This window comes from Eurosta solidaginis, chromosome 5, assembly GCF_040869045.1.
Source record: "Eurosta solidaginis isolate ZX-2024a chromosome 5, ASM4086904v1, whole genome shotgun sequence".
Taxonomy (NCBI): Eukaryota; Metazoa; Arthropoda; class Insecta; order Diptera; family Tephritidae; genus Eurosta; species Eurosta solidaginis.
Window position 1 is genome coordinate 41,554,097 of NC_090323.1, and position 15,031 is coordinate 41,569,127.

A 15,031-nucleotide genomic window follows, 5' to 3' on the forward strand; every position below is an offset into this window, starting at 1 on the left:
CTTATTTGAATATCTTGTCATAAACTTAATCCGTCTTGTGTCATTAACATCTAATGAAAATCACTATAAATCAAAGGACGACATTTACATAGAGCTCCCCGCTAGCTTACCACATCCATCATTTTTCATGCATTAAAGACGACTAACCTAAGCTCGCTGTGCAGAATCGATTTTTTTGTGCAGGCTGAGCACGAGCAAGAATATTTGAAGTCTGTTACAATACAAAATAAAAGTTCAATTCACTCGAGGGGGATTGAGGTTGGGGTAGCGCAGAATATTCCACTTAATCCTAAAAATGTTGCAAAAACTACAAACTTAACTTCAACACCCTTAAACCGAGTCTGCGGCGAGCAACAGCAGCTCACAAGGCAAAGACACGTCAACATCATACACAAACGTTTCATTGACGCATCAAAGTCGTCAGGTGGGGTGGAATATGTCTTACAAGCAAGAATGGGTGGCAATCCAAACTAAAAACGAAAAAAAGTTGTTTAACAAACTAACCTTGAAAACAATGTAACGATTGAAGGGTCTTCGAACAAAACTGCAAAAAACTCAGCAACATTTCCTTGCCACAGTACACACATGTGTTATGCGCCTGTAAGTAGGCAATGAATTTTTATTTTACGAGAAAACTTTTTGTAATTCCTTAAACGATTTTCCTTTTTTTTATATAAAAGGAAATAAAAAAAATGTCGTATGCCACTGGGGATTACGCGCAGATTATGCAGTTGTTGTAGTTCTAGTGTGCTTTGCAACCCTCTACGGCGCGCTGAATTGCCTAAATTTATGCAACGTTTTCGAGTAAAGCACCACAGCTGCATTGACTAACGGCACGTACGCGCTGTTGTTGAAAAGCCAAAGCAAAGAGAAAAACTTTAGTAGTGAGTGGGTGGTGTTGTCAATACAAAGGCTATGTGGGAATTTTGCATGGACATTTTTTCACTTGCCTGCCGGCGCGTGGAATGGACTGCGAGATAGTGAGTGGGAGCGCGGCAACCAAATAAAAAAGCACCACTCACTGTTCGGAAGTAGTCTACGAAAGCTGCTTTCCGACATTTATTTCTTCTTTCAAATATTTCAGTGCTGTTTATTTTTCCGGTAAGCTCCAGCTCTGCTCATGGAATAGCTCACCATATACGAAGGTATCTCCCTTTTGGTTTCAATTTAAAATAAAATTGTGCCCATAACGCCACATGTTCAACTTCTGTGTCCCAATGCAAATGCGTTCCCCTTCCAAGCGAAATCAAAGAACGGTTTCAACACTAAGCTTTTCTTCATTTTCATTTGCTTTGGGGTTAGTTGTATGTACATTTGAATCTCAACACTTGCGCTTCCTTCTCCCCATTATAGGCATATGTACGCGTCCAATATTCACCCACTCATTGTTAGATTTCTATCTATTCTATTGTATGATTCTGTATTAATCTCGTTTGATGAGGCGCAAAGTTTTAGAATTTATTGCGTTACTTTACGTGAAAGTTAAGTGGATTTGAACAAAATTAATGACTTCAAATGATTGCATTACAATTTTGACTACTGAAGGTGGGTTAGCCATGTGTAATTACTTGTGGCATCAACCCTTACCTTGAGGGTTGTGTAGTAAAGCTTTTTTGAAATTTAATTGAAATAATAAAAGGTTTCCCCATTCATGCACTCGACTGTACAAGACGCACCAATGTGACAGATAATACAGTAACCGATACTTGTCAAACATTTTTGAAGCCAAAGAGATCAAGTAAAATTGTTGAGTTGATCAGCATCTATTTTTGCTTTCGAGCGCTTGTTTCAATTCGCATGTGAGCTTCCATCCTTTCTTCTATAACCCCATCTATATATTAATACGCTAACAATTTTTCCATACAAACAATTGACAGGCGGTTTCGCATAGTTAGCATACGTAAAATCATATAAAAGTGATATTAATCGATTCGTATAGATCAGCCGCAGTGCATAGGCCTATTTTTGTTAACAAATATTACTCTATTTGTCTATAATTAATAGAAAAAGTTTTTTGTAAATCCAACAATCTCTCCAAATTTGGATATTTATTTTCTTGCACAAAAGCGCGCCAAAACGTTATAATTACATGTGAAAAGTTTGTAGAAAATTTAAGAAAATACAATCAAAAAGTACAAAGTCTTAGATAAAATTCAAAATTTTACAGAAAAAGTTAAGTAGGTTAGACCAGTCTGCTATATTTTCAACACTTGATGCATAGACTGAGTTGAAAAAAATACGCGTTGGTCGAATTTCGACCACAGGCGATACTAGTCTGAATTAATGACTTAGCTGTAGTTACTCAAAGAGCGAAGCTTTAGAGTAGTGTTGCCAAAGAGGCAGTCTTCAGACGGATATCTATAAGGCACACTTCTTGTTCGAACGTTTGAAGGAAAAACGATTCTGATTATCAGGCCAGTTATTTTGATTCGCGTTAAATCAAAAAGCCCTGTCGTAAGGTTAGGTTAGAGTGGCCATCGGTGCGAGCACCAGCGCACGTAGGCCCAAAAAGGACCCATTGTGATACCACGTGGATCTCTCCCCTACTCAAACCAATAGGACGATTCAGCAAATGTTAGGAATTTCGTAGGTTCTTACTTAGCCAGATCACAAAGATCGTCAAAGAAGATAGATCCCAGAGATTTCTTTCTCTTGCGGCAAAGCACAGGACAATCGCACAGAAAATGCTTGACTGTTTCTATCTCCCCTTCGTCTTTGCAGCTCCTGCAGTAATCATTATAGGGAGCACCCAGCCATTGTGCATGCTTCCCGATTGCTATGTGGCCAGTTATAGGTTCAACCACCAGAGTGTCCCCCCTTCCAAGACGAAGGAGAATTCTTGTGCGTCTCCCATCCCATTAAGGCCACACGTGCTTAGTGTGGTAGCAGGATTCGACCACTTCCCGCTTCCCTAAGGAAAAGCCCTTTCAAAATGAGCTTATAGGTAGCGAGCGGCAAGCTCAATCTCTTCCAGGACGACGAAAGCGGAACGGATATGCCCCCTATTCCAAGTTCGTCAGCCATCTCATTGCTTTGAATATTCGAGTGTCCAGGCACCAATACCAAACTGAGGGAAGTTTTTCTCAGCGATCTCGTTAAGAGATTTGCGGCACTTCTTTACTGTCCTGGACTTGCACGTGACCGATTCAAGCGCTTTTAGTGCACCCTGGATGTCAGAGTAAATACAAATTTCATTATAGCCGTGAACAGCATTTATCAGGTGATCAACGGCCTCTTTTATGGCAGCTACCTCTTTCGAAATACGCTGCAATGATCGGGTAGGCTAAAGGATAGATTGCACCCTATTTGAGGTGCAAGACCCCGCTGCCCACCTTTTTATCCAGTTTGGAGCCCTCAGTATATATCTGCAGCCTTTCGCTCAGATCCGGCGGCTCCTTCAACCAATAATCCCCATCCAGGATAAGAACGTCGTACTTCATATCGTAAAATACAGTCGGAGCGCAATAGCCCGACGAAGGCGAATCCAGATTCTTATCTTAGTCGTATACTGTTCATACTTGTCACAATGATTATTTTAGTCTACAATGTTATACAAGCTACATTGTTGTCCTTTCAGCGCCTAAAAACCCCATATAAGCATCTTCAGGTTCAGATATTGGAAAACTTACATTGGAAACTCTACCACATCTAAAGCAGAGTCATACCGGGATAACTCGTTCTGTAAAAGCAAAAGCAACCCACAAAAAATTGTCTCGGGTAGGTGGCGAATCCTGTTTCTTTAGTAGCCGAGGCTGTGCCGATTCCAAGTTCCATGGAAGGGGAGGGGAGGCTTAGAAGGTTCAGTCGTTCCAGAGATGGTGGGGCTTGTACCTTACTGGTGCTTGTTACCGGAACGTACCGGATCTCTATTCGGCAAAGGACCATAAACATCGACAACAACACTGCCCCAAACCTTCGGCGATTGTCTTTATGTTTACAACAAGAAAAACAAGCAGAACAATGCCTTCTTTCTGGAAAGTGGGAAAGAAACCGATATATTCATAGGTATCTCATTTGGGGAGCAATATTCTTGAAACTTCGTACTTGGGTGGAGGAAAAGAAGAAAACATAAAGTGTCGGATCGGCTAAGAAAAGGGCTCAAATGCAACGAAGAAAGATAGAAAGTGGCGATAAGAACAGAACAATTCGTGGAACAGGAGCTGATTACTGGAAGGAAAAATTGAGCTATAGAAATTTCTTTAAAGGCAGTACTATGCCTATTCGACTGCGATTGGCTTCAAATGTTAATGTAGAGGGGATAAATCCGCTAGGTGGCTCACGAATCGAAATATCTAGCAAATATGTATAAATGGGCCATTAGCAAACCATATCATATTCAGAATATACTACCAGGATACATCGAAAAAAGTGAAAATAAAAGGAAGGTATACAAATTTTATAGACTACCTTTATAAAAATAGAGCAAATAACCAGGTACGGAAAATAATAATTATATTTTTTTTTCGGAGTCGAAAAAGTCCGGGTCAACAAATTGTCCTAGGTGAAAATGTTTGAGTTCTCAGGTATCCCTATAGCAATTTCATGTCGAATCATGCATCCTTTTTATTTTTCTAACTTTTCCATAAAAGTCCACATATAAAAGTAAAATTTGTATTTTTATTTTTTGAGTCCGATAGAACTAGTTAAACTCGGACTTTTAAAAATAAAAGTCCGGAAATAAAAGTTAAATCAGGACTTTCATTTTTTAAATAAAGAATTTTTGTCTTGATCCAACTATATTAAAAGTCCAAAATTTATAGTTATGCAAGGAATTATATTATAAAAGGAATAACAGTTTCCGCCCCTGCATATAATAGCAATAAACTTTAAACAAGAAGGGTATAAGGTTTACAACAGATAAGGCATGACGTGGCTGAATGCGTTTATAACACTTCAACCATCGTAGCAGTGCAGGGTTCGAATCCCACTCCCGGCAGAAAATGCTTTGAAGAGATTTAAAAAAGGTATAATCGAAACAGCTGTCGCCTTGTCCGTCCTGATATCATGTTGTTTAAAAATGTTTCCCAAATTATTAAATAAATTATAAATTAAAAATTGCTACAAATAAAAGCTTTCATACATTTGCTTTAAAAGGGTAATCCCCGCTTAAAAACTCATACAAGAAGGTCAACTTCATTAATTTTATTATCTTCAGAGAATTTAAAAATCTGTGTTCGCGTCTTCTTTGCTTTAGAGAGATTTTCGGTTGAATTGTGATAAATTTATATAAAGGTAGTATTATGTTGTTGTTGTTGTAACAGTGCTTCGCCCCATCTAATAGGTGCGACCGATCACAAATTGTCATCAAGAGGACATTGACGGGAGGCCAAGGAAACTGGCTGCTTCAACAGGGGTGGACCATAATGAGAGGGGTGTTAGAGACGTTGGTTCCACATTACAATTGAAGAGATGGTTAATGTCATGTGGGGACACATTGCAAGCAGGACATATATTTTGTATGTCTGGGTTGATTCTGTTACAGTACCCAGATCGAAGCTGAGCTAGAGCGACGCACGTTTCCCTAGGGATTGTGCGGTCCTCTTCAGTTTATTAGTTTAATTAACCACATCACCATCAGAGCATAGGCCGTGTTGCCGCTTATCATTGACATCAAAATATGAAATATTTTTACAGAGCGAAATGAGGACTCCTAATAAATCTATTTGCGCAATTAATCATCACAACTTCAACAAATTTTTTTTGCACAAACGTTATCTAAATTCATAAAAACATGTTTGTTTGTTATGCAGACAATTATTCGTGCTTGGCAAAGTGTTGTTTGCCATAAATAAGACGGCCAGACTAATTACGACAAATAACAAGTACCTTCTGTCTGTCTGTCTGCAAATTATAACAGCCAAACCCCGACCGAGTGACGGTAAGGTAAATAGCTAACTAATTAGAGTTTGCCAAAAAAAAAAAGTTATCTACTTAGCAACAGTTTCTGTAAACATTGGAGCAAGTGCAAGTGCAAGTGTAAACATTAATCATAAGGAATTTGCAGGTGAAAGTCACTAAGAGCCATACAAAATGAGATTCGTTGACAGGCTCATGAGAGTCGACTGCCTATGGAATGCATAAGAATGTCTGGCGCTTGCAAACGAGATGCCAATTGAGTAGTTGTGATGTCTGACGAAAGATAAGAGAAATTGACTGGAAAGCCAGAAATTCATTAAGAATGCGTAAGTAGAGACGCAAGATGCACAGCAGGGTAATATTTTTGAAGTGAATCATCCAACGATGCATTACGTAGTTTGATATTTACAAATCGAAAGTGACATGTCTTTTTCCAAAAAATTCAATACATTTGATGTCAACAGAAACTAAAAAAAAAAGAAATTTAATATTTATAAATATTTTTAACAAAATTTTTTTTATCACAAAAACGGTTCCACCGAATGCCCATTTCTTTACCCAATCAATCATTTAAGTTATGCATTTTTAATGCTCAAATGTCCAAATACCAACAGATAAAAATCTATCTCTTCCACTCAACTAAAGCACCTTCCCGCCATTTGTTTATTTCATACAAAAAAAAAAATTCAATGTACATACATAAAAGAGACCATCGAAAAAAACCAACAATTTAGCCAAAAGTAACTACCAAAAACCCAGCTGCTGCAATTTACTCGATTAACGTCACTCAAAAAGGCGGCGCAGACGCAGTTGCGGTCAAGTGTAAGCTGATCCTTTAAACACTGATCAGCGATTTCGAAATCGAAGAGTCAACAACAATGTTTCGCAGCACATTACCCAACCTGTCGTCATCATCAATTTTGGAATGCTGAAGCGTAAATAAAAATTCAAGAAAAAAAACTTCCGTAAAAATAACTTGCCCGCCCAACGAAATGTTGCACCAAAAGAAAACCAACTAACGAACTAACAAGAACGATCGATGTGTGGCAGATGCAAGAATAATTAATGAATATACAGTGCTGGAACACGAAATGAGGACAAGAAATCGGAGTCAAGGTTAACAGTGCAATAGAATCAGAAGTGCTTTCCGCTCAGCTCGAATCTTAAAAATGCGAAGCTCTATCAAAAGTTTAATAAGTGGTTGAGGCAGGGAGGAAGCAGCGAGTTTCAGCGATCAGTGACTTATTGTTGCTAATAGGAGACTTGATGATGTGGGAAGTCCTTTGCAGGAAAAGAATCTTGTACACTCCGGTACTAGCGCTTTCTAGTACTAACTCACTAGCGCGACTGCATCTGGCATTTTCTGAGCTCCTTTACCCGCTGGGGTGATCAGAGAGTCATTGTTTATTTCACGTTTCTTAACTTTTCTGAGCTATATATCGGAAATATGGCCAGACATATATAGATGATACGAAAATGCATAGAATTTCCAATGTTGCTACACAACGAACAACAGACCCGTAAACTGGCACTCAATAAAAAGTTTGACTCACTGATGAGATACAGTTTCTGGTGATAGTAAAATAGAAGCTGGTATCCATGGACTGAACTTCGAGAAATCGATGCAATGAGATGCCATCACCATGTAGTAGAAGGGTAAAGAATGCCTACGAAAAGGTTTGTTGTCCTTAATGTAGATATTAAGTGAGAAATCTGAGAAGTCTGAACTACATCAAAGCTAGTAGATGAATGCATTGTAGCCCTCAATGATATGTGAACCAAAACCAAGATTGTTACTTTGCCATATAGCTTGTCATGTTCCGGCAACGAGAGACATGATGATAATGACCGGGTAGACTTTCACGCCAAACAGGATGCTACAGCAATGTTTTATAGTCCAGAGCAGCTCCGTGAACTCTCTAAATTACACATAAGGGAAGCCGAGAGTAACTGGGTGGAAAAATCATCAACCGAGGCTGAACCGAAGGAGCTTAGCAGTGGCCACTTCTAAATTGATATTTTATAGGACCGTGAGTCAGCTTAGCAAGAACTACACTGGCGCAGTTTCGTGCAAGGTGGCCAAATACATACAAGCAAGATTAATTTCGGCCAGCAAAAAAAACAAAGAGCATTGTCTCATATTTCTGGTGGTGGTGAAATAGGGCATGGTTATATTCGCGCCTTGTACAAGGCTTCTTCTATTCGGACACAATAATTAGCAATGAAAAAAAATAAAATAAAATGTCAAACGGACTCAAAGAACTTTCTAAAGTCTCTCATATTTGTGGTGAAGTTTAGCTTGGAATCATGGACAGTGTCGGGACAGTATGGGTATCCGTTGGAGTATTCGAATGAAAAGGTCTCAGAAATATGTATGTCGCTTTCCGTAAACACAACGGTGCGTATGGAAGGAGGTTTAATTATGAGCTCCATGAGATTTACGTACATAGATATATGAAGCAGCGAACCCATAACCAAAAGCTCCAAACATAATTTAATCGAATATGGAGGCTTCGCTCACTAATAAAGGTACGGCTCTGCATTGAGTTGGGAAAACAGCTGAAGGAAGACTTTATCCCCCCTTGTTTATAACAGAGAAGTAATAACTGGCGTTCTTTGGCTACAATACGCTCAAAATTGCGTAGGCGTTTAAGCGGCGATTCGTGAACTAATAAAGTGAACCGCATATCGACAAAAGTGTCCCTATCTAATTACACTAACGGCATTTACGACACAACTTCCTTGTAGGAAAGTTTAGATATCTTCATTCAGAGACTTTAAATTTCAACAAACCCATTTACAAATACAGTGTATGACGTAAAATGTATTACTTTGGAGTAGACCTTCTCGTAAGGAGTACTCTATTGGAAATAGCAATTTCTTAATTTAGCAAGCGAGTTCCTGGCGGCCCAAAGTTCTCTCCGAAACGAGGGGGTCTGACCTAGAACGTGTATCGTGGTTATTGTTGTCGATGTTGATGGTGCTTTGCCGGATGCAGATCCGGTACGTTCCGGTAACAAGCACCATAAAGGTACTAGCCCGACCATCTCCGGAATGATTTGGTATAACCACATGAAACCTTCTAGGCCATACCGCCCTCCCACCCCCTAGAGCCATAAGGAGCTTTGGGTAGCCAGAGCCTCGGCTGTTAAAGAAACAGGATTCGCTATAAATTGCGCTGGCAACCCCTTGAACCAATTTGGTATTTTAATCGCCTTCACGACATGCATACCTGCCACGGGTATATTCTAGACCCCCTAATCCGCTGCGGTGTGGTCATATCAAATCGTTCCCACAATGGTTGGGCTAGTACCCTTATATTCCAGAACGTACCGGAGCAATATCCGGAAAAGGACTATCAACATCTATAAAATTCCTCGGGGAAGTCTCCCCTTGTGATTGCAAAGAAAAGTAATAACACCGCAGTTTTAAGTTTTTCGCAGATGCTTCACGCAAGTTTCCAGTAATGTTATGTGTACCTATTTGCATGCACACCACTGTTTCTACATAAGCCATTGGTCAAAAAGTCAGCTGTCCGCATAAAAGAATCGTGGATTTAAATTGCTGATTTCGAAGGCGTTTAAAGGTAAGTAAAAAAAATCACTAAATACTTAAAACATACAATATTTGGCTAAATTCGATTTTCGATACTATTTTCTTTTATTCAAATTCAGCGAGTGCTGAGGGCGTAAGCTGACGATTTATTACAAAACGTAAAAAGCAAGAAAATGTTCAAATACACAGCACAAGAATGGATCACTTGAGTAAAACAAAAGAACGAAAAGTGGATGTGCAATGAAATGTGATGATCGATGTAGGGGCGAGGTGTATGTATGTACGTGTGTGCATAAATTACGTGAAGCCAAAGGTCTGCTCTTGGCTGGAGCCTTATCCTCAACATATTTTTTTGGTATTTGCTTTAAACCACTTTTATGATTTCAATTGAGGACAGGTGATTTTGTGGCTTTACTGTCTGGGTTCAAGTATTGAGTATTGTTTTGTTTTTGTTTCGAATTATAAGTATTATACGATTTTAGTATTGACCAATATCAAATGTACCATATTTATGATACTCGAAAAATTGCAGCAGGCTTCTTCTCCACTTCACATAATAATAATTATAGTTATTGTTATGATTGTTGTTGGTGAACGTGCGTCGTACATTCGTTTTGTTTGTTTCTTTGTTTGCACGTAAAAGTCATTGTCTGCTCTACGATTTGTTATTATTTATTACATTACATTTGCTCTTAGCCTTCCCTTAAGCACTGCCTGCAAAAGGGTATCTGTTTTTTTTTTTGTTGCCTTCTAAGCGTTAGTTGTACAAGATTTTTATCAGCTACTAAGCCACCAAAAGCAAAAAAAAACTCTTGAAGAGGCTAATCTTGTTTATCTCCTTCTTCATGTAAAATATCTAATTAGTTTGTTGGATCGATATCGATTTTATTTCAATCGAAATTTCGAATGAACTACAATATATACGATTTCAAATGAAAAGGAAAACTTGTAGGTTCCTAATACTTTCTCTACAGAATTTCTGAAGAAATATCTTATACAGGCTTATTTGAATGCAGCATCTGTTGCTTTCTCAAGTTCTTTTTCCCCATCTGACTCTTTCCTTGGCGAACTTTTTTTTAATGTAAGCTTTAGAATGTAAGCTTAAGGTGGGTTTAAGCGTAAGCGTTGTCTTTGGAAGTGATAAGCTATATGGGGGAATACAGTATGTAAGCGTAAGTATAGTATATAGCCGCAAGTCACGTCACAATTTACGTGATATAGTTGATATCAGCAAAATCAGACAGCACATCAGAGCAAGCAAGGAATGAAAAGTAAAGAAGCGGGTAGGAAAGATAATGGTTGCTCGACGAGGTGTAAAGGAGTTTGCTATAGAAGCGTTGTAAATTTGCTATGGATAATATAGGTTATAGAAGAGTTACCGATTTTTTTATCGCGCGGTTTCGATAAGGCCAAACCTCCAACTCAGATATCGTGCGACTAAGCAGCTTCTCAACACTATAGACTACTTCAGTCTATATGTGATCCTCACGAAACATCCACTTCCACCTAAGCCGCTTATCTCTTAAATAAATAAATAAATGACTTATTTTGTTTTGTTGATATTCCGACAGAGTGGATAAATGATGTATATTGGAACGATTTTCCGTCATCCCTTGTCAAACTTGGTTTTGAGACAAAACGATTTCGGCGTTGTGCCATCATGACGGAAAATCGTTCCAATATACATCAAATAAATAAATTCAAGGCTCGATAATCTCCGAAGAGATTTTAGACCGAGCTTCTCTTCGAATCGGCGTCGCGACGGGACCTACATGTATTTACGCCGACTCCGAACGAAATCTCTAAGGCAGATGAGTTTTCACTGAGAAGCTTTTCATGGCGGGAATTCACTCGGCATGTTTGCCAAATACTTCCGAGGGGCGACCCCAATTTTACAAACTTTTTTTAATTAAAAAAAGTTGTTTTCTAAATCGTTCATGTTACTTGGCCCGGGAGTTGACCTAAGGACTCTCGGTGTGGTAGGCAGAGCACGCTACCTCCACACCACGGCGTCCGCCACTTCTCTGTTATACTAAACAAACTCTCCACTCTCGAAATTTATTTCTGTTGGTGACTTCTTTTACCATATCTTTTTCTGCGTCAAGGCACCTTAAGCATTAAAGACCTTACGCCCTGGTCCACTTGCTCCTACAGGAGTTTTCTGGGGTTAAGTTTCGCCAGTTAACCGGTTAGTCTGACGTCAGCTCATCAGTCATCAATACATCCATTATTTTGGGATCAGTAACCAATCTGCTTTCAACGGTTAATTCGGCACCAATCAACAACAATTTACAATGCGCCGGCCTAGTCTGCACTATCCACTTTCAATCATCTACCATTTCTCATCAACCAAGCATCGGTTCATCGTTCACCAATTCCGCTATTCTATGTCCACTTATCATTTTAGACGTGATCATTCACCCACTATTAACCACAAACCTGTCAACAGCTCACCAATCACCACGCACCAACCAATTGCTCAACCGATTATACTTATATTACAATATCAGCCAATCGATTCACCGCTCACCCAGTTATTTTCTGCATCAGCTGCCCATTCACGTATTCACATTTCAACAGTTTTACACACAGCTTTGCAGCCATCCACCGAATTCCGAAAAAAACCCTCCGCTTCCCCGTTTTCACTATCTTCAGTTAACGTGAACTGGCACTTGATCTGACAAACAAAAACCGAGTTAGCGTTAACCGAAAATGATGAAAATTAGCCTTAATCGTCTACCACTAACCTCGCTATTATATCGATTAGTTACACCTCTCCGTTACGGTATGAGTTTATGTGTGCGTGTGGCTCGAAATATGGCAACAAATGAGCAGTTTTTCTGAAAAGGATGTTGAAGAGGCAGTCTCTGGATTGGCTGGTTGCTATGCCGGCCTTCGAAACCCACCTTAAAAGTTATATGATGACGACCTTAGCGATTAAACTGATGACCCCAACGTTTCAGGAGACAAAAGCGATCGCAAAATAACATCTGGAAAAAGTTTAACCTTGAAATGGTAGCAGGGCAAGGTTAAATCTTGCGCACCTCTGCCTCGACCCCAACACAACGATGGGCGGAATCGGGTGATCCGTCCTAGTTTCAGAAAGCTATCAGCTAAACACTGCTGGGTGGAGGGGCATAGAGAACTTTACTTGCAGCCATAAGAAAACTACATCACTTTTCTTTAATAATTTCACCTGACATGGAACGTATCTAAGATTGACGCTATCTGGTTTACCCCAACGGTATTGGCGTAGGAGCAAAACAGTGAATGGGGCGGTTAAAGTGACCCAGAACTGTCTGCATCATGCTAGCAATGTTTCTGTCCCAGAAAAGAAACGAAAGGGAAAGATTGACGCGTCAAGCGAGCGAAGAGAACTCTCTGCGCCGCAATCAAGTGTGAACCAGGTTTACAAGAAAGTGGAACGATATGGCTGAACCAGGTGATGGACAAAGACAGTATAAGAAAATGTACCGTTCTATACATTCAACAAAAGATGTCACAGCACAATTGATAGGCACAGTCAATAAAGGCGAACAGCAGTCGGAAATACCGACTGGTTATACTGAGCATCAGAAATGCTCCTAACTCATCCAGGAGGAAGTCGGTGTGCATAGCATATTCTCAATCGACTATTGGCAAACAGGCTGGTCCAATTCCATGCATACTATTTTTTACTCGTGTTTGTTCCAATAGGGTAAATGAAAAAAAGGATCGATGATCAAATAGTTTGAAGAGGAATCGATCTCACGCTGGCAAAAGCTGGATCAGGACTGTCCTCCCGAGCTGGACACTTGCTTGAAGTAACCCTATAGAAACACTTCCTTTAACATCTGTATAAAATGGAAAATGTTGCAAACCCGAACTGTCTATACTGTAGAAATTTGCAATAATCATGGACGATCGAAGAAACATTTGGTAAAATCTCCTCAATCATAGAGCTTACGTAGCGTTCTTCCATACCCCAAGTAATTCCAAACGCTATCCCGGTGCGAAACATTGCGTGGACCGTTAGAGATTCATTTTTACATAGAAACGCTTCAAAAAAGAAGGAGGTGTCACAATTGTAAAGTCTCGTTCCTACAGCATCTAGTGCCAGCATCTTAGTGCGCAAAGCATTTCCTTAACAAGGCTGTATCAAACTCCCTACAAGTAAAATATGTACCTACATATGTAGATATTTACATCCCAACGCGAGGGGAGCCTGCCTTTGGCATCTTAACAAGCTGCTATTTAACTTTGATATTTATTAGCTGTTATTTTGTTGGTGTGTGGTAAGGAATTTAAGGTTGGTATGTATGTTTGTATGAGCACATTTATAAATTGTTATGTAAGCATATATTTCACTATTTAACTCTAGAAATCGATACTTGTCAATGAAATATAATACTTACCCTACATTAAGGCATATATGTATGAACTTATGTATGTATGTATGTATATGTTGCATCCTTGTTAGTGGTAATGTTGTTCATGCTTGATTAAATTACTGCCGCTGGAATTTATTAAATTTTTGTTTTAATAGTTTTAGAGATATTTTATGACTTTAAAGTGTACGTTTATTAGTAATTACTAAGGTTTTAGTTTTATTTAAGGAATTCAAATTATCAGACATATACTAACGCATATGCGTATAACAGGGTGATTCAATAACGTTACTTTTGGAATAAAAGTATGTACATACGTGGGCGACAAAGCCCATGCATAGTTACATACATAGTTTGTAATTCTGCTGCCTCGCAAAGCTTTCATCTGAATTCAAAACAGTTTCGAAAATAAGGAGTTTTTCAATCAGATATAAAGATAAAAAACTTCTGATACAAGTGCTGAGATTTCGAGCTGGTAATCCAGACAGGGTGATGATCCACTCAGGCTGCGATTTCTGCTTCAGAGATGGTACTTCTTTTTATCGGAAGGGAAAGGAAAGAAGAAAAGAGAAAGATTAAAAGTCAAAGCCGAGGCCGGAACCGAAACCGAGACCGGACCTCTTATTATGTTATTGCAGTAATGCTATCCATATCAAAAATTATCAATGAGTTACTGATTTTTTTATCGACGAGTTATTGGTTTGTTATCGAAAAGTTATTGATTAAGTATCGAACAATTATCGATTATTTTTGGGAAAGTTATCGATATATTATTAAAAACTTATCGACAGGTAATCGATTTGTTAGCAAAAAGTTATCGATATGTTATCGAGAAGACATCGATTACTTATCGCTTATCAATCTAAAAGGTATCGGTTTGTTATAGAAAAGTATTGATTCATTAACGAAGTGGTACTAATTTGCTATCGGCGTGCTATCGATTTCTTAGCAAAAAGATATCGATATAATATTGAAGTGATACCGATTTGTTAACGCCGTCTTATCGACGACTAATTGAGAGATGGAAGTCGAAACCGAAATCCGAACCAAAACCAGCCAGCGTGTTAATCAAAAATGTTTGTGATTTTTATAGATGTGTTAATGAGAAGTGCAGCAGCGTGGACCATGACAACATCAGATGAAGCGGCTCTGGGAGTGTTCGAGAGAAAAGTTCTTCGAAAAATGTATGGACCTCTACGCGTTGGCGATGGCGAGTACCCAAGAAGATTTAATGAAGAGCTGTATGAGCTATA

The 15,031-nt window shown here is 39.0% G+C and overlaps 1 protein-coding gene across 1 annotated transcript in view; it reads right to left on the minus strand.

Annotated features, from left to right (window-relative positions):
- Nucleotides 1-15,031, minus strand: part of LOC137233967 (sulfotransferase 1 family member D1-like) — a 126,280-nt gene that overhangs the window by 60,976 nt on the left and 50,273 nt on the right. Inside the window, exon 2 of the mRNA XM_067757541.1 lies at nt 13,806-13,906. The gene's annotated coding sequence lies outside the window, so the exon portion shown is untranslated. The remainder of the gene's footprint in view (nt 1-13,805; nt 13,907-15,031) is intronic.